General features: G+C 45.8%; 1 protein-coding gene and 1 pseudogene across 9 annotated transcripts in view; one reads left to right on the top strand and one right to left on the bottom strand.

The window, feature by feature from the left end:
• RHOT1 (ras homolog family member T1) overlaps positions 1-18,278 on the top strand; it is a 111,871-nt gene that overhangs the window by 10,095 nt on the left and 83,498 nt on the right. Inside the window, exon 1 of one of the 9 annotated variants that reach the window (XM_030807903.1) lies at positions 10,384-11,170. The exons of the other annotated variants lie outside the window; for them this stretch is intronic. The gene's annotated coding sequence lies outside the window, so the exon portion shown is untranslated. Of the gene's footprint in view, positions 1-10,383; positions 11,171-18,278 lie in introns of those variants that run through there. 9 annotated transcript variants of the gene reach the window in all.
• Positions 820-2,059, bottom strand: LOC105739109 (annotated as a pseudogene).

Below are 18,278 nucleotides of genomic sequence, written 5' to 3'. Positions count from 1 at the left end.
ATCTTTAAGGCACTCTTATTTATTTCTCAATTAAAATTAGCATAGTCTGGCTGTGGTGGCTCATGCCTGTAATCTCAGCACTTTGGGAGGCCGAGGCAGGTGAATTGCTTGAGCCCAGCAGTTCCATATATATACACACACACATATATATATACACACACATATATATACACATACACACACACACACACACACACACACACATATATAGAGGGAGAGAGAGAGAGAAGAGAGTCTCGCTCTGTTGCCCAGGATGGAGTGTAGTGGCATGATCTCAGCTCACTGTAACCTCCGCCTCCTGAGCTCAAGTGATTCTCTTGCCTCAGACTCCCTAGTAGCTGGGATTATAGGCATGCGCCATCACGCCTGGCTAATTTTTTGTATTTTTTTAGTAGAGATGGGTTTTGCCATGTTGGCCAAGCTGGTCTTGAATTCCTGGCCTCAACTGATCCACGTGCCTCAGCTTCCCAAAGTGCTGGTATTACAGGTGTGAGCCATTGCCCCTGGCCAAAATATTAATTTTTAAAAAATAGCTTAAAAGTGGCTTTTACACTTGCTGCTTTATTATTCCTTTGATAGTCTCACATAGGGTTAGGTAGGGAGGCCCTAAGGAGAGCAAAAAGCCCTAGTTTAGATTTTGAAGCATTTTTTAACTAAGTCACATTTGTTTGATCCTTTATTAAAGTAGCTGTTATTTCACTGCCCTTCCAAAAGGAAACACAAAAATGATACGGATGAAAATGTGCTATTTTTTTCTGTAAATTCACTGTAATCTGTCTCTCTCTCCAATTTTGAACTTTTGCTGCTAATGAACTTACTTTTTTTCATGTATAAGATGCAAGAAGACCTCTTTTCTAAATGGTCCATATTTATTAGTACTCTGGTCAGAGAAATCCAAAGTCTACCATATTGGAGGTTTTCTGGAATTCCAGGCTGTCTGTTAGACTGTAGTCTCCAAAGCCTTGCCTTATACTGGGCCAGGTTTGTGTGGGAGATAGGCCTACAGCTAGACCAGCAAAGGTGCTGAGAGAGGAACCCTGTCCTCCTACCTGGTACTTTGTGAGTGAGAGATACTGATACAGACAGTGGAAAGAATAGCTGGATATCTCATTCTCATCAGGAAGACTGTACAGTTCTATGGTTTGGGATATGTCATAGGCATCAGAGTACAAAGCAGGAACTGAGGCCACCAGCCTCTCCCACTGAGTATCTTGCATTTGGAAGTCACTTGTAGGACTCTCAGTGAAGGTAGAGTTCCATGCCCAATTAGAAGGGTCTGAGGGCCGAGGTGGAAGGGAGCTGTAGAAATCTGAAACCACGGGAGAAAAAGCATAAGCATTGGGGGATGTTCTGGGGGAGGTGGGCACATTCTTCTTGAATGGAAGGTATCTGGTTTGGTTGCTTTGCTGATTGCTGCTGCTGCTGATGCTTCAATTTGAATCGCCAGTTCCTAAACCAAACCTGGGAGTGGAGGAAGAGGAGAGATTGTGGTCTGTTCTTGGAGAAGGCATTCTAGGCTTCTCCTGAGTGAAAACACCCAGGTTATCATCTTCACATCTTCTCCAATTCATCATGACACTGGGTTCTTGACTGTTGACTCTGGTAGGTTGAGTTTCAAAGCTAGTTTCTCCTGAAGATTTCTATCTGGGAACATGGTCTGGCTAAACAGAGCTTCTAGCTCTTCATACTGTTGGCGGGTGAATGAAGTACGTTCTTGATGCCTTCTCCATATTGCTGTCGTCCCAGATACTTGGGAGGCTAAGGTGGGAGGATCACTTGAACCTGGGAAGTTGAGGCTGCAGTGAGCCAAGACTGCACTACTGCACTCCAGCTTGGATGACAGAGTGAAACTGGGACTAGCTGGATCCTGTGGTGGTATCACCTTCATGTTGGAATCATTCCTGTTGATGAAAGGGTCTAGTTGGGGATTCTCTGGGGCCGTTCTGTTCATCATGGTTTCTGAAATCTGTCATGAATCCCCTTAGACCATTTTCAGTCCTGCGTGGTATGTCTCTCTCTCAATGAACTTTTTTAAAAAAGGAAATCATGGCCCGGAGCTGTGGCTCGCGCCTGTAATCCCAGCACTTTGGGAGGCTGAGGTGGGCAGATCACGAGGTCAGGAGTTCAAGACCAGCCTGGCCAACATAGTGAAACCCCATACCTACTAAAAATACAAAAAATTAGCCGGGCATGGTGGTGGGCGCCTGTAATCCCAGCTACATTGGAGGCTGAGGCAGGAGAATTGCTTGAACCCGGGAGGCGGAGGTTGCAGTGAGCCGAGATTGCACCATTGCACTCCAGCCTGAGCGACAGTGCAAGACTCTGACTCAAAAAAAAAAAAAAAAGAAATCACTCTTGGATTTTAATGTGGAAGAGATTCATGTTCTTTGATTTTTAGAAGATCTTACTGTACAATTACTTCACAAACTAGCTGGTATTTTTTATAATGTAGTGAGTGCTAAATTACCTCAAATTCTTTTCCAGATAAGGCAGGATATGAATAAATTTTTTAAAATTCACACTTTAAAAGATAGTGACTGATACAAATAACTTAAACAGAATTGCCCCCACTCTTTGTTACCACTGTGTTGTGTGTCTGTATGTTCAAGCGTGAGTAAAGCTACTTGATTATTGTTGTCTTTATGACACCTCCTCTCCTACCAAAGTGTTTTCTTTCCTATCTCTGAGGCCTGCCCTGCTGGAATAGACCTGGTGGCAGGTTTGTACTTTGGCAGGAGCCTGCTGCTACACAGGCAGCCAGAACTGCCCTTCAGACTAATGAGCAGAGCTGTGAAGAAATCTGAATTTCCTCATAATGTTGGTTATCTGTTCTGAAAATATCATTGCAGATATAGGGAGTCCATGGGAAAAGCAGAAGGGGACTGTGACTGGGAAAAAGTTTGTTCTAATGAGTTTTAAGAAGAGAGATGAGGGTCTTTTCTCTCTTGGACCTTCAGGCACCCGCTTGGGTCTCTAGCAAGCAAATTTTTCATTTATTTCCTCTTATAAAGCCTTTTAAAATAAACTTCCACTTCTGCTCTGAAAAAAAAAAGAGAGATGAGGAAGAACGGATGAGTTTTAAGGGCCATGGTGAGGGAGGGAACTTCAAGGGGAACAAAACATCTCTTGAAAGCCTGAATTTTGCTAAGAGATCCTGTGTGATTGGGATTAAGGAACAAGTGCTTTCTTGGAAACCAGTAGCCTTTCAGTCTTGGGGATTGGCTTAATTTTGATCACATTATTTATCCTTTTTTTTTTTTTCTTTTTGAGACAGGGCCTCACTCTGTTGTCCAGGCTGGAGTGTAGTGGCGTGATCATGGCTCACTGTAGCTTTGACTTCCTGGGCTCAGGTGATTCTCCCATCTCAACCTTCCCAATACCTGCATATAGGCATGCATCGCCATGCCTGGCTAATTTTTAAATTTTTTGTAGAGATAGAGTTTCACCATGTTGTCCAGGCTGGTCTAGAACTCCTGGGCTCAAGTGATGTGCCTGCCTTAGCCTCCCAAAGTGCTGAGATTACAAGCGTGAGCCACCTCACTTGGCCTGTTTAACGTTTTTTGAACTGTGAACTAAAAGGTGGGTTTTTTTCTTTCTGAAACTGGTGAGGGCCTTAGACTGGTGGAACGTGAGCAAAATTTTAAAAAGATAATTCTGAAAAGGGGATTATGAGAAGAATCAGTGTCTTAAGCATATTAAGATAGGCACATTTCTTACGGACCTAGAGTGGGACTGAATTATTGAATGTCAGCTTCATTTTTGCCATTCTTAATATAGTAGATGAAGGATGCGAATATGGAGATATTTGAAATATCCAGGTAGCTGGGCTCTGTGGCTCATGCCTATAATGCCAGCACTTTGGGAGGCCAATGCAGGAGGATAGCTGGAGGCTAGAAGTTTGAGACCAGTCTGGGGAACATAATGAGAACCTATCCGTACAAGCAATTTTTAAAATTAGCTGGGTAAGGTGGCATGCACCTGTAGTCTCAGCTACTTGGGAAGCTAGGCGAGAGGATCACTTGAGCCACGAGTTCAAAGCTGCAGTGAGCTATGATCATGCCACTGTACTCTTGCCTGGGCAAAAAGTGAGACCCTGTCTCAAAAAAAAAAAAAAAAAAAGTGTAAAATATCCAGGATAGCTCTTTAGAGATGGAAAAGTTCCTAGAAATATCCATGCTGGTGGTAGTTGTGATTATATAAAGCATAAAAAGAGTATGGTAAAATTCCATCGACCTTCATCTATTGATGCAAAATGAAGCTGACATCAATTTCCATCTAGGGTAAAATGTCTTTTATTTTGACATATTTTCTATTTTTTATTTTTTTTTTGTAGTTACAGTAGCTCACAGAGAAAAAAAAAATAGTCAAGAAAGAACCAAAAGCAGACATATCTACGGGGAATAGTCAGGCCCAGAAGTTCAGAGGTCACAGAAATTATACAGGCATTGTATCCTTTAAAAGGCCTTGCTGTTTTGAGTACCTGGGAGTTATAGTACTACTAAAATAAATTACATAAACTTCAGGGCTTGGTGGACTTGATGGGACTTCATAACAGAGGCATTCTGTGATCCACACAGAGCTCTGTCTGCTGTGTATTATTCGTATAAACCAATTGTAAAGTTGAAAAATCAGGGGACAGGTGGGGTGGCTCACACCTGTAGTCCCAGAACTTTGGGAGGCCAAGGCGGGAGGATTGCTTGAGCCCAGAAGTTCAAGAGCAATCTGGGCAACATAGTGAGACTTTGTCTCTGAAAAAAAAAAAGAAAGAGAAAAGGGGCCAGGCACAATGGCTCATGCCTGTAACCCCAGCACTTGAGAGGCCAAGGCAAGAGACCCACTTAAGCCCAGGGGTTTGAGGCCAGCCTGCGCAACATAGGGAGACCCCGTCTCTACGAGAAATTTAAAAAAAAAAAAACCAGGCACAGTGGCTCACGCCTATAATCCCAGCACTTTGGGAGGCCGAGGTGGGCAGATCACGAGGTCAGGAGATCGAGACCATCCTGGCTAACACAGTGAAACTGTCTCTACTAAAAAAAAAAAAAAAATACAAAAAAATTAGCCGGGTGTGGTGGCGGGCGCCTGTAGTCCCAGCTACTCGGGAGGCTGAGGCAGGAGAATGGCGTGAACCCGGGAGGCAGAGCTTACAGTGAGCAGAGATGGCACCACTGCACTCCAGCCTGGGTGACAGAGCAAGGCTCCATCTCAAAAAAAAAAAAAAAAAAAAAAAATTGGCTGGGTGTGGTGGCTCATGCTTGTAAACCCGGCACTTTGGGAGGCTGAGGTGGGTGGATCACTTGAGGTCAGGAGTTCGAGGCCAGCCTGGCCAACATGGTGAAACCCTGTCTTTACTAAAAATACAAAAAATTAGCTGGGCATGGTGGCAGGCACCTGTAATCCCAGCTACTCAGGAGGATGAGGCAGGATAATTGCGTGAACCTGGGAGGCAGAGGTTGCAGTGAGCCGAGATCGTGCCATGCACTCCAGCTTGGGCAACAGAGCAAGGATCCATCTAAAAAAAAAAAAAATTAGCTGAATGATGGAGTGGTGTGTGCCTGTGGTCCCACCTACTTGAGAGGCTGAGGCAGGAGGATCACCTGGGGCCAGGAAGTTGAGGTTGCAGTGAGCTGTGAATGCACCACTGCACTGCAGCCTGGACAACAGAACAAGATCCTGTCTCAAGAAAAGAAAAAGAAAAACAACTATGGTAAGTCAGGGACTGCCTTTCTGTGTTGTTAGCATTAGATGCATTCTCTTTTTTTGTTTGTTTGTTTTTTTGAGACGGAGTCTTGCTCTGTCGCCCAGGCTGGATGAAGTGCAGTGGCGCAGTCTCGGCTCACTGCAAGCTCCGCCTCCCGGGTTCACGCCATTCTCCTGCCTCAGCCTCCCATGTAGCTGGGACTACAGGTGCCCGCCACCACGCCCAGCTAATTTTTTTGTATTTTTAGTAGAGACAGGGTTTCACCATGTTAACCAGGATGGTCTTGGTCTCCTGACCTTGTGATTCGCCTGCCTTGGCCTCTCAGAGTGCTGGGATTACACGTGTGAGCCACTGCACCCAGCCTAAATGCATTTGCTTTTCTTTTTCTTTCTTTCTTTTTTTTTTTTTTAAGTTTTGGTTGCCAGGAAGGATCCTAACACATTTCAAAAAATTTTTTGAGGCCGGGTGCGGTGGCTCACGCTTGTAATCCCAGCACTTTGGGAGGCCGAGGCGGGCGGATCATGAGGTCAGGAGATCGAGACCACGGTGAAACCCCGTCTCTACTAAAAATACAAAAAAAAAAAAAAAAAAAATTAGCTGGGCATGGTGGCGGGTGCGTGTAGTCCCAGCTACTCAGAGAGGCTGAGACAGGAGAATGGCGTGAACCCAGGAGGCGGAGCTTGCAGTGAGCCGAGATTGCGCCACTGCACTCCAGCCTGGGCGACAGAGCGAGACTCCGTCTCAAAAAAAAAAAAAAAATTTTTTTTGAGACAAGGTCTCACTCTGTTGCCCAAGCTGGAGTGCAGTGGCTCAATCATGGCTCACTGTAGCTTCGACTTCCCAGGCCCCAGGGATCCTCCCACCTTAGCCTCCCGAATACCTGAGACAATGGATGTGTGCCACCATGCCTGGCGAATTTTTTATTTTCTGTAGACATAGGGTCTCACTTTGTTGTCCAAGCTGATCTTGAACTCTTGGGCTCAAGTGATTCTCCCACCTCAGCCTCCCAAACTGCTGGGATTACAGACATGAGCCACTGCATCTGGTCTAAGTATATTTTTAACTTATATTTTCAACTTATGATAGGTTTATTGGGAAGAAATCCCATCATAAGTGAAGGAGCATCTGTGTTTTGCTTCCATCGTGCATAATCATCTGGAATCAGGATGAGCTAGTATGAATGTTGACAGGAATACTACCTTGAGCTAGCTGAAGGTTTGGGATTGCTGGAACCTTAAGCAAGGGCATGATAAATGTAGTTATTTAAGGAAAAAGGGTTATGAGATGTTGCACGTAAGTTGGCAAGATCTGAAAATTCCGGGACCCAACATTGGCTTGGTGAGTTCTACTTTGTTCTTGTAGCTAAACGAATGTTTCTGCCAAATCACTTTCCCACACACAGTTAAAACAGATACAGTTTGCAGATCTCTCTGCCATTTCTAGGGTACTATATCTTACCTAGTGTTGTGTGAATGTGTGTTTTGAGACAGGGTCTCGCTATGTCACCCAGCCTGGACCAGCCTGGTGTGCAGTGGTGTGATCATGGCTTACTGCAGCCTCAACCGCCTGGGCTCAGGTGAGCCTCCCAAGTAGCTGGGACTACAAGCACACGCCACCATGCCTGGCTAATTTTTAAAATTATTTTTGGTAGAGACGGGGTCTCACTGTGTCGTCTAGGCTGGTTTTGAACTTCTGGGTTCAAGTGATCCCCTCACCTCAGCCTCCCAAAATGCTGGGATTATGGACATGAGCTGCCATGCCCAGCCCTTAATGTTAATGTGCACTTTTTCTCATGTTACAGACCTGTTTTCTAGGTGTGCTCCATGGAAGTTTAAGCATATGCTGTAAGCATTTAGATAACATCTAGTCCACCTATCCCCACCTTTTCTTTTTTTAACTGATTTAACTGGTGAGAAAAATTGAGGCCCAGAGAGAGTTGTAACTCAGGGTCATACTGTTAATGGCAAAAGCCGGTTCCTGAATCCAGATTTTCTGCCCCAGGCCAGTGCTCATTTTAACACCCTTAATTCAAACTGATCATCGTCATGACATTTACCATTTGTGTACTTAATGTGCGACAGGTGTTGTGCTAAGCATTATATAGCTCTCATCTTTATTAATCCTCTTAACAATTCTATGAGGCTGGCCAGTATTTTATAGATGAATAAGCAGGCTTGATGACTTGCCTGAGGAAGCACAGCTAGTAAGTGCTGGAACTAAGATTTCAGCTCCATTCTGTGTAGTTCCAAAGCCTGTTTTTTCTTCTTTTCTTTTTTGATTAAATATTTATGTAAAAGGTAATAAAGAATAATATGACAAATACCCAACACCCAGCTTAAGAAATAAAGTATTACCAATCATTTGAAGCTCCCTTCCCATGACATTGTCCTCTCTTTCCCTCTGAAGTAATCATCCGCTTTCCTGAGCTTCAAATTTGTGCTCCTAACCACCAAGCTATACAGCTGCATTTATTAAGTGCCATGGGAGCTGGAGCTACTGTTATTCAACAGTAAACAAGAAAGACATGTTTTCTGCCCTTGAGGAGTTTCCTATAGGTGATAATGAAATATTTGTTTCTTAATCTTTCTGGAGATCTTCAGTAGCTGGTAGGAAATGTGACATCAAAGAGGTTTAAGAAGTCCTTCAGGAGATCACTGGTGATATGTTGGAAGGTTGCCTAGATATTACGCAAAGGAATCAGAGTTAAGAATACATGTGTTGGCTGGGCGCAGTGGCTCATGCCTGTAATGCATTTGGGAGGTCAAGGCGGGCGCATCATGAGTTTAGGGTTCAAGACCAGCCTGGCCAACATGGTGAAACCCCGTTTCTACTAAAAATGCAAAAATTAGCCAGGTGTGGTGGCGCACACCTGTGATCCCAGCTATTCAGAAGGCTGAGAGACAGGAGAATCAACTTGAACCCGGGAGGCGGAGGTTGCAGTGAGCTGAGATCGTGCCATTGTACTCCAGCCTGGGTAACATAGCAAGACTGTCCCCCGCTCCCACCCTGCCGCCCAGAAAAAAAAAAAAGAATAACCTGTGTCTTAATTGGATCACTGATTATTTTTTCCTCCTAGAGACCAAGTTATAGATTGGGTATTTTGTTTTCAGACAGGGTCTTGCTCTTCCATGTCTCAGTGCAGCCTCAACTTCCTGGGCTCAAGTGATCCTCCCACCTCAGCCTCCTGAGTGTCTAGGAATCCAGGCCCAGCTAGTTTTTGTATTTCTTATAGAGACAGAATCTTGCCACATTGCCCAGGCTGGTCTCAAATTCCTGGGCTGAAGTGATCTGCCTGCCTCAGCCTCCCAAAGTGCTGGGATTACAGGCATGAGCCACTCTGTTCTCAGCCTTGTCTTATTTAATATATTTTCCATATTATCCCCACATAGTATGTAAAACAAAACTTTGTTCTTAGAAGACAATCAGGTCAATAATTATAAAATGAACTAATAGTAGGAGTCTAGACAAAAAAGATGGGTCACGTAGAAGCATAAGTTAATACCCTGCATGTTCTAGTGTTTTCCCTAGTTTGTTACAGGCAGGGTACACCTGTCTAGGTGGAACTAGTGCTCTTGGATAAAAAATCTGTTACAGTGTTTCTCAGTTTTTGTTTGTTTTTTGTTTTTTTGAGACAGAGTCTCCCTCTGTCGTTTTTTGAGACAGAGTCTCGCTCTGTCACCAGGCTGGAGTGCAGTGGCGCCATGCAATCTCGGCTCACTGCAACCTCTGCCTCCTGGTTTCAAACGATTCTCCTGCCGCAGCCTCCCTAGTATCTGGGACTACAAGCGCATGCCACCACACCCGGCTAATTTTTGTATTTTTAGGAGAGATGGGGTTTCACCATGTTGGCCAGGATAGTCTTGATCTCTTGACCTTGTGATCCGCCTACCTCAGCCTCCCAAAGTGCTGGGATTACAGGCATGAGCCAGCGTGCCCAGCCATTTCTCAGGATTGTAGCTATAAGTTCTTTTGATAAATACAGAGCTCACGTACCCTCTGAGTTCCAACGCCAATTTTCCTATACCAACTGAGTGTCATACAATTCAATTCATTTCTAATGATGGCAGTGGTGGCCATCTGGAGTGGCCATCAGCTGCAGCAGGGAGGCGCAGGCGGTGGCAGCAGTGGTGGTGGTGGGACCCCTGTGCCCTGCATCCCTGAGGCAGCTGAGTGCATCACTCCTACCTCACATGGCCAGGCAGGACCTGCTTCCAGGCCTGGAGCCTCCACTATGGCCTCAACCTCTCCGCACACCATGTCTCAGGAGCCCATGAGCACCTGGCTGAAGGCACAGCTGGGACTCGTGGGGCCAGCCTCAAGATCATCGGGTTGGTTTGTGCGGGGTTGGCCAGGGCTGCCACGCCACCTGTACCTCGCCTGCTGCTGCTGCAGGGAAAATATGGAGAGGAGGCATGTAGTCCCCAGAGCCCACACCTGGGAGCCCCCTGGAGCCTGATACCCCGAGAGTCACCATGATGGGGCCAGGCCGAGTTACCCATTGGCAGGGGAGCAGTGCGATCAGGCATAGAGGGGTGGACAGAGAGGGGCCCCGAGGTGGAGCTGGGCCCTGAGCGGTGCCGCGCTCCATGGAGCTGGCAGGAGCTGGAAGTAGGCAGGAGCCCCACCTCCCAGTTGCAGCTGCAGCTGCCCAGCCGTGGCTGTGGACCCAGGCATCTCTGCAGTCTCAGGGGCCCAGGAAGCCTGTGGGCTTGGAGGTGTCTGCTCCTGCTGCCTGGCCTCTCCCTGCTCCTGGTGCCCGTTCTGATCTCAGAGCAAGGTTGGGGCCAAGCCTGGGTGCTGTTGCAGCCTGGCTGGGTGTGCGCATGCTTGGGGCAGTGGTGACATGCCAGGCTCCTGCCACTTTGGCCTCTTCCAGACTTCGGGCACTGGCGAGCATGGGAGGGAGGCTGAGATGGGGGCCGAGGGCAGCTTGGCGCAGGCCTGCAGGTACCCCTTGGCATGGCCTTGGCGCCTTGAATGCCAGCAGGAGGCAGACAGGCTCCTGGGCAGAAAGGGGCAGGTCCCCCGTGAAGCCCCGCCTTCAGGCTGGGGAGGGCCTGAAGCCCAGGGGCTGGGCTGCTGATCCCGCAGACCAGTGTGGGAACTTGTGGCGTGGGTCCTCCCATGGCTGCCCATGGACCAGTCGGCACACTCTTCCTCCCCTCTGAGGCCCATAAAAAGCCCCCCCCGGACTCTGCCAGACCAGAAGAGAGATGACGGCATGACCTGCCTACGGGGAGGAACTACCCTCTCTGCTGAGAGCTGAAGAGATGACAGGATGATCTGCCTGCAGAGAGGAGCTACCCTCTCTCCTGAGAACTGAAGAGACGTTGGGATGACCTGCCTGCAGAGAGGAACTACCCTCTCTGATGAGAGCTGAACATTCTTCGGGACAGCCTGCCAAGCAGAGAGGAGCTATCCTCTCTGCTGAGAACTGAACACTTGTTGGGACACCCTGGCTACAGAGAGGAGGTACTCACTGTGGGTTTCCTCTGAGCTGTTCTGTCGCTCAGTAAAGCGCCTGTTTGTCTTGCTCACCCTCCGTTTGTCTGTTACCTCATTCTTCCTGGATGCAGGACAAGAACTCAGGACCTGCTGAATGGTGGGGCTAAAAGAGCTGTAACACAAACAGGGCTGAAGCATGCCCCTTGCTTGCTACCTTGAGAGCGTAGAGAAGGGGAGAAGAGCTGCAGTCCTTCAGGGAGCCCAGACCTGGGAGCTCCCTTAGCCAGAGCTGTGACTCCCTCTTTGGGGCCCTGTGGTTCCTGGAGTCGCCAAGCTTCCGGGCACCACTGTGTTCTCCAGTGCCAGCTGTGGAAGCTGCTTGTGATGCGCCTGGTCCAGTTGCAGCCTCGCAGGGAGATGGTGCCCAAGCTGGCACCTGGAGCTGCCCACCCCGCAGCAGCAGCTGGCGTGCCTGGCTGTGCACAGTGGTCAGACCCCATGCTTGCTCACGTATCCCTCACCACTTTGTGCCTGGCTCACCTTTGGCAGGCGTGGGATCCAGGCTGGTCGTGTGAGTTGAGCACAGCCTGCCAGGCTGAGTGGGTGGAACGAGCCCAGTGGGCCAGAGCAAAACTTGAACAAAGGCACCACTGGCCACAGAAGTTTCCAGTTGGTGAAATGACACCCCAAGGATCCCGTAACACTGACACCACTCAGAGTTAGCTTCAGATCCACTATAGTTGCCCAGTGGGTTCTTCTGCCTGCTACACAGACAGACCAATTCACTGAGACCACAGTATTGTAGTAAAGAAATAATTAACACAAGGCTGGCCATGCAGGAGAACTAGATGTATCACTCAAATTAGTCTCCCAGAAGGCTCAGAGGTTTGGGTTTTTCAGGGATAGTTTGGTGGGCAGGGGGCTAGAGAATGGAGGATGTTGATTGGTTGAGGATGAAATCATTGGGATGTGGAAAACATTCCTCATGCTCAGTCAGCCACTGGGGGCCACAGGATCGATTGAGTCACAAGTTGTGGGTCCTGGTAGAGTCAGTCCTTCACCAGAAATGCAAAAATATGAAAAACATCTCAAAATGCCAATTGTAGGCTCTATTATAGTGATGTTATTCACAGGAGTGATTGGGGAAGTTACAAATCTCCTGACCTCCAGAACAATGGTTGGTTATCATTTACACCTATATCTTAGCAGAATTCAGGTCCCTCACATAATCCTAACCTTGTGGCCTTTCATTAATTTTACAAAGGTGGTTTAGTTTTAGGAAGTGCTATTATCATTCTTGCTTTAAGATTAAACAGTAAACTTAAATTCCTCTGAAGGTTATCTTGGCCTATTCCCAGGAATGACCAAGGACAGCTTGGAAGTTAGAAGCAAGATGGAGTCAACTATGTCAGATTTCTCTTACTGTCATAATTTTGCAAAGGCAGTTTCACCACCAGTTAAAGAGCAAGGTTCCCAACAACATTGCCCTTACTTCAGCAGCAGGCACTTTGGCCTGACCAACCACAAATTCAGGGCTTCCTACTACCCCCTCAGACTAGAGTGAGTCACAAAACTCGGGAAAGTGCTATATTCACGATTATACAAATGAACAACCAGATTGAAGAGGTACGTGGCGAAAGGCCTGGAAGGGTCCCGAGCTCAGGAACTTCTTTCTCTGTAGGGTCAGGGTGCACCACCTTCCTGGTACATTGACCTGTTCACCAACCAGGAAGCTCTCCTGAGCTTTGATGTTCGGAGTTTTTATATGGGTTTTCAGTAGGTAGACATGATTCAAGTCATTGGCCACATGCTTGACTCCAGCTCTTTCCCTGTTGGAGGTTTTGAGGTGGGGCTGAGAGTTCTGACCCTCTAATCATGTAGTTGGTTTTTCTGGTGACCAGCTCCCATCCTGCTAGCATGCTCTGTTGCCCCCTCCTCCCCACATGAGTCACCTCATTAGGATGAACTCAAGTATGGTTGAAAGGGACTCATTAATCGTAATAAAAGACGCTCCTATCATTCAGGAAATTCCAAGGGATTCTGATGCTCTGTGCCAGAAGCTGGGGACAAAGACCAGATGTATTCTATGTTATATCATTCCCTACTATATATTATTTGAAATTTTAACATTTTATTTTTTACTAAAAACAAATTGAACACAGTAATTTTAGCATATGTTTATATTTTAACTGCCTCAGCAGTTACCCGTTATTCCCAGTTCTCCGGTTGCTGTTAAGAAAATCTTTGAATGCTAGTTCCAGAATCTCCACGAGGTGGGACCAGTTTCCTTAGTGGTGATGCTGAAAATACAGCAGTACCACTGTGCTTGGGCCAGGTGAAATCAAATCAGATGATTCAGTCTGGTTGATGTGCTAGAGGCCCTTTTCCCATTCATGTAAAATTGGAAAATTTTGTTCACTATCCAAATGTTTCCAAATATTTGGTTATTGTGTCAATGTAGACTCATTAAGTATGTATCTTGGGTATAAATTTAAGTTATAATTTAATATAAATTATGTGGCACAGAAGTAGTTCAAAGGAGGAAGTGGAGGAAATAAGAGCTATAGGTAGAATTTGAACCATCCTTGAAAGATAATTATTAATAACATTTGGAAAATTAGGGGGGAAAGCAGGAATGACGTTTAGATGAGGGAAACTGTGTGAGGTGGGCAGGATTTATTGTGGCTTGTTTGCACTTAAACAATGCAGAATGGCCTTATTTGAGCAAATTGAGTGGGGGATAGTGGGAAATGAGATTAGGTAGGTGAGCTAGGGATAGATTATTTATGATATTCAAAGGCAAGTAGAATGATTTCATTTTGATGTGGTAGATAATTGAGAGTCAAAGAAAGCATTTGATCAGGTGAGTTAGAAAATGAAAAGAGCATGTAAGAAAAATGGACCAGCATTTGTATTGTTGGTAGATTAATGAGGAGAGAGACTGGAGAAAGGGATAGGAAATTTGGGACTGGGAGATTTTTCAATAAAAGTACCATAATTAGGGAAATAGGGGAACAGTGAGGGAAGGAATGAATATTAAAAATTTCAAAGGAAAATTTGACAGATCTTGATGGCTAAATGCAGAAGAATGATGAATCGGAGATGGTACATTTTTAAAATTTTTCTTTTTATCCAGATATGTAAAAAGAATGTTAACCAAGGCTGGGTGTGGTGGCTCACGCCTGGTAATCCCAGCATTTTGGGAGGCCAAGGTGGGCAGATTACAAGGTCAGGAGTTCAAGACCAGCCTGGCCAATGTGGTCAAATCCCATCTCTACTAAAAATACAAAAATTAGCCAGCGTAGTGGTGTGCACCTGTAATCCCAGCTACTTGGGAGGCTGAGGCAGGAGAATCACTTGAATCTGGGAGGCAGAGGTTGCAGTGAGCTGAGATCGTGCCACTGCACTCCAGCTTGGGTGACAGAGCAAGACTCCATCTCAAAAAAAAAAAGAAAGGAAAAAAAAAAAACAAAATGTTAACTATAGTGGTGGTAACTATCTAAGTCTGTTACAATGTAATGTAAAAGTAGAGAGGACCTAGTGGCCATGATCAGTGGTATCCCCAGGATCAAGAATAGTGCCTGGCGGACGGGCGTGGTGGCTCACCCCTGTAATCCCAGCACTTTGGGAGGCCGAGGCAGGTGGATCATGAGGTCAAGAGATCGAGACCATCCTGGCCAACATGGTGAAACCCCGTCTCTAATAAAAATACAAAAATTAGCCAGATGTGGTGGCGTGCACCTGTAGTCCCAGCTACTAGGGAGGCTGAGGCAGGAGAATTGCTTGAATCCTGGAGGCGGAGGTTGCAGTGAACCAAGATTGCACCACTGCACTCCAGCCTGCCAATAGAGTGAGACTCCATCTAAAAAAAAAATAAAATAGTGCCTGCCTTATAGAATTGCTCAAGAAATATTTATCAAAGGATGAAAGAATGCATTTAACCTGTCAACTTTTGGGTAAATTTTAGTTGTCATTTTTAACATCCCAATTTTTTTTTTTTTTTTTAGATGGAGTCTTGCTCTGTCGCCAGGCTGGAGTGCAGTGGCGTGATCTTGGCTCACTGCAGCCTCCGCCTCCCAGGTTCAAGCAATTCTCCTGCCTCAGCCTCCCAAGCAGCTGGGACTACAGGCATGTGCCACCATGCCCAGCTAATTTTTGTATTTTTAGTAGAGACAGGGTTTCACCATGTTGACCAGGATGGTCTTGATCTTTTGACCTCATGATCCACCCACCTCAGCCTCCCAAAGTGCTAGAATTACAGGGTGAGCCACCGTGCCCAGCCTAACATCCCAATTTTTAATACCAAAAATGGACTTTAAAAATAATACTTACTGAGGCTGGACGTGGTGGCTTACACCTGTAGTCCCGGCACTTTGGGAGGCTGAGGCGGTGGATGTCGAGCCCAGGAATTCAAGACCAGCCTGGGCAACATAGTGAAACCCTGTCTCTACTAAAAATACAAAAAATTAGCCAGGTATAGTAGTGCACACCTGTAGTCCCAGCTACCCAGGAGGCTGAGGTGGGAGGATCATTTGAGCCTGGAAGGTCAAAACTACAGTGATCTGTGATGACGCCACTGCACTTCAGCCTGGGCGACAGAGTGAGACCCTGTCTCAAAAATAAATAAATAAGCTGGGCGTGGTGGCTCACACCTGTAATCCCAGCACTTAGGGAGGCCAAGGCAGGTGGATCACTTCAGGCCAGGAGTTGAAGACCAGCCTGGCCAACATGGTGAAACTCCCTCTCTACTAACAACAACAGCAAAAAAACAAAAAACAGGGCTGGGCACTGTGGTTGATGCCTGTAATCCCAGCACTTTGGGAGGCCGAGGCAGGCGGATCACAAGGTCAGGAGATCGAGAGCATCCTGGCTAACACGGTGAAACCCCGTCTCTACTAAAAATACAAAAAATTAGCTGGGCACGGTGGCAGGCACCTGTAGTCCCACCTACTGGGGAGGCTGAGGCAGGAGAATGGCGTAAACCCGGGAGGCGGAGCTTGCAGTGAGCCGAAATCGCGCCACTGCACTCCAGCCTGGGCGACAGAGTGAGACTTGGTCTCAAAAAAAAAAAAAAATACAAAAATTAGCCAGGCATGGTGGCACATGCCTATAATCAGCTACTTAGGAGGCTGAGGCATAAGAATGGCTTGAACCTGGGAGGCGGAAGTTGCAGTGAACCAAGATCGTGCCACTGCACTCCAGCCTGAGTGATTGAGAGAGACCCTGTCTCAAAAAAAAAAAAAAAAGTTACTGATCTTTTCTAGTTACAAAAACTTTGTGTTTATTTTCCAAGATAACCACTTTAGTATAATATATTCATCCAGGGTTTTTTCTATGCACATACGTATTTATCTTTAAAATGGGATCCTGTTGCACATGTTGACTTATACCTGCATAAATGTCATTTTTAGAAGTAAAATGGAACTCGAACCTCCAAATAATGACAAACCATAAAATAATAGGATGATATAGGAATCTGTTAGTCTGTACTCATATATAAATAAATAAACAGGCATACCTCAGAGATGCTGTGAGTTTGGTTCTACACTACCACAGTAAAGTGGCTCACAAATTTTTTTTGTTTTCCCAGTGCATATAAGTTATGTTTATAGGCTAGGTGCGGTGGCGCATGCCTGTAATTCCAGCACTTTGGGATGCCAAGGTGGGCGGATCTCCCGAGACCAGGAGTTTGAGACCTGCATGGCCAACAAGGCGAAACCCCATCTCTACTAAAAATACAAAAAAATATAGCCAGACATGGTGGCACATGCTCGGAATCTCAGCCGCTCGAGTGACTGAGGCATGAAAATCGCTTGAACCTGGGTGGCAGAGGTTGCAGTGAGCCAAGATTGTGCCACTGCACTCCAGCCTGGGTGACAGAGCGAGACTCTATCTCAAAAAAAAAAAGTTATGTTCATACTGTACTGTAGTCTGTTAAGTGTGTAATGTAATGTCTAAAAAATGTACATACCTTAATTTAAAAATACTTTATTGTCAAAAAATGCTAATGATCATCTGAGCCTTCAGTGAGTTGTAACCTTTTTGCTGGTGGAGAGTCTTCCCTCAGGGTTGGTGGCTGCTGACTGATTAGGGTGGTGATTGCTGAAGGCTGGGGTGGCTGTGGCAATTTCTTAAAATAAGACAACTATGATGTTTGCTGCATCGATTGACTCTTCCTTTCACTAAAGATTTCTCTGTAGCATGTGATGCCATTTAATAGCATTTTACCCACAGTGGAACTTCTTTCAGAATTGGAGTCAGTCCTCTCAAACCCTACTGCTGCTTTATCAACTAAGTTTGTGTAATATTCCAAGTCCTTTGTTGTCATTTCAATATTGCTCACAGCATCTTCACCAGTAGATTCTGTCTCAAGAAACCACGTTCTTTGCTCCATAATAAACTCTTCATCTGTTCAAGTTTTATTATGAGATTGCAGCAGTTTAGTCACATTTTTAGGCTTCACTTCTAATTCTAGCTCTTTTCTTGCTATTTCCACCATATCTGCAATTCCTTCATTGAGGTCTTGAATCCCTCAAAGTCACGTGAGGGTTGGAACTAACTTCTTCCAAACTCCTGATAATGTTACTTTGATCTCCTCCTATGAATCACGAATGTTCTTAATGGCATCTAGAATGGTGAATTATTTCCAGAAGGTTTTTAGTTTACTTTGCCCACATCCATCAGAGGAATCACTATCTATGGCAGCTATATATAGGCTTGTAAATAGTAAGCCTAAATAATAAGGCTTGAAAGTTATAATTACTCCTTGAACCATGGACTGCAGACTGGATGTCACGTTAGCAGGCACGAAAATAATCTCCTTGTACGTCTCCATCTGAGCTCTTGGGTGACCAGGTGTATTGTCAGTGAGCAGTAATATTTTGAAAGGAATCTTTTTTTTTTTTTTTTTTGAGGAGTAGGTCTCAACAGTAGGCTTAAAATATTCAGTAAACCATTCTCTAAACAGATGTGCTGTCATCCAGGCTTTGTTATTCCATTTATAGAGCACAGGCAGAATAGATTGAGCATAATTTTTTTTTTTTTTTTTTTTTTTTTTGAGACAGAGTCTCGCTCTGTCGCCCAGGCTGGAGTCCAGTGGTGCAATCTCGGCTCACTGCAAGCTCCGCCTCCCGGG

The sequence above is a fragment of the Nomascus leucogenys genome, unplaced genomic scaffold (genome assembly GCF_006542625.1).
Source record: "Nomascus leucogenys isolate Asia unplaced genomic scaffold, Asia_NLE_v1 Super-Scaffold_249, whole genome shotgun sequence".
NCBI lineage: Eukaryota > Metazoa > Chordata > Mammalia > Primates > Hylobatidae > Nomascus > Nomascus leucogenys.
Note: the sequence above shows the minus strand (reverse complement) of the source record. Positions and strands in the feature narration are given on the sequence as shown.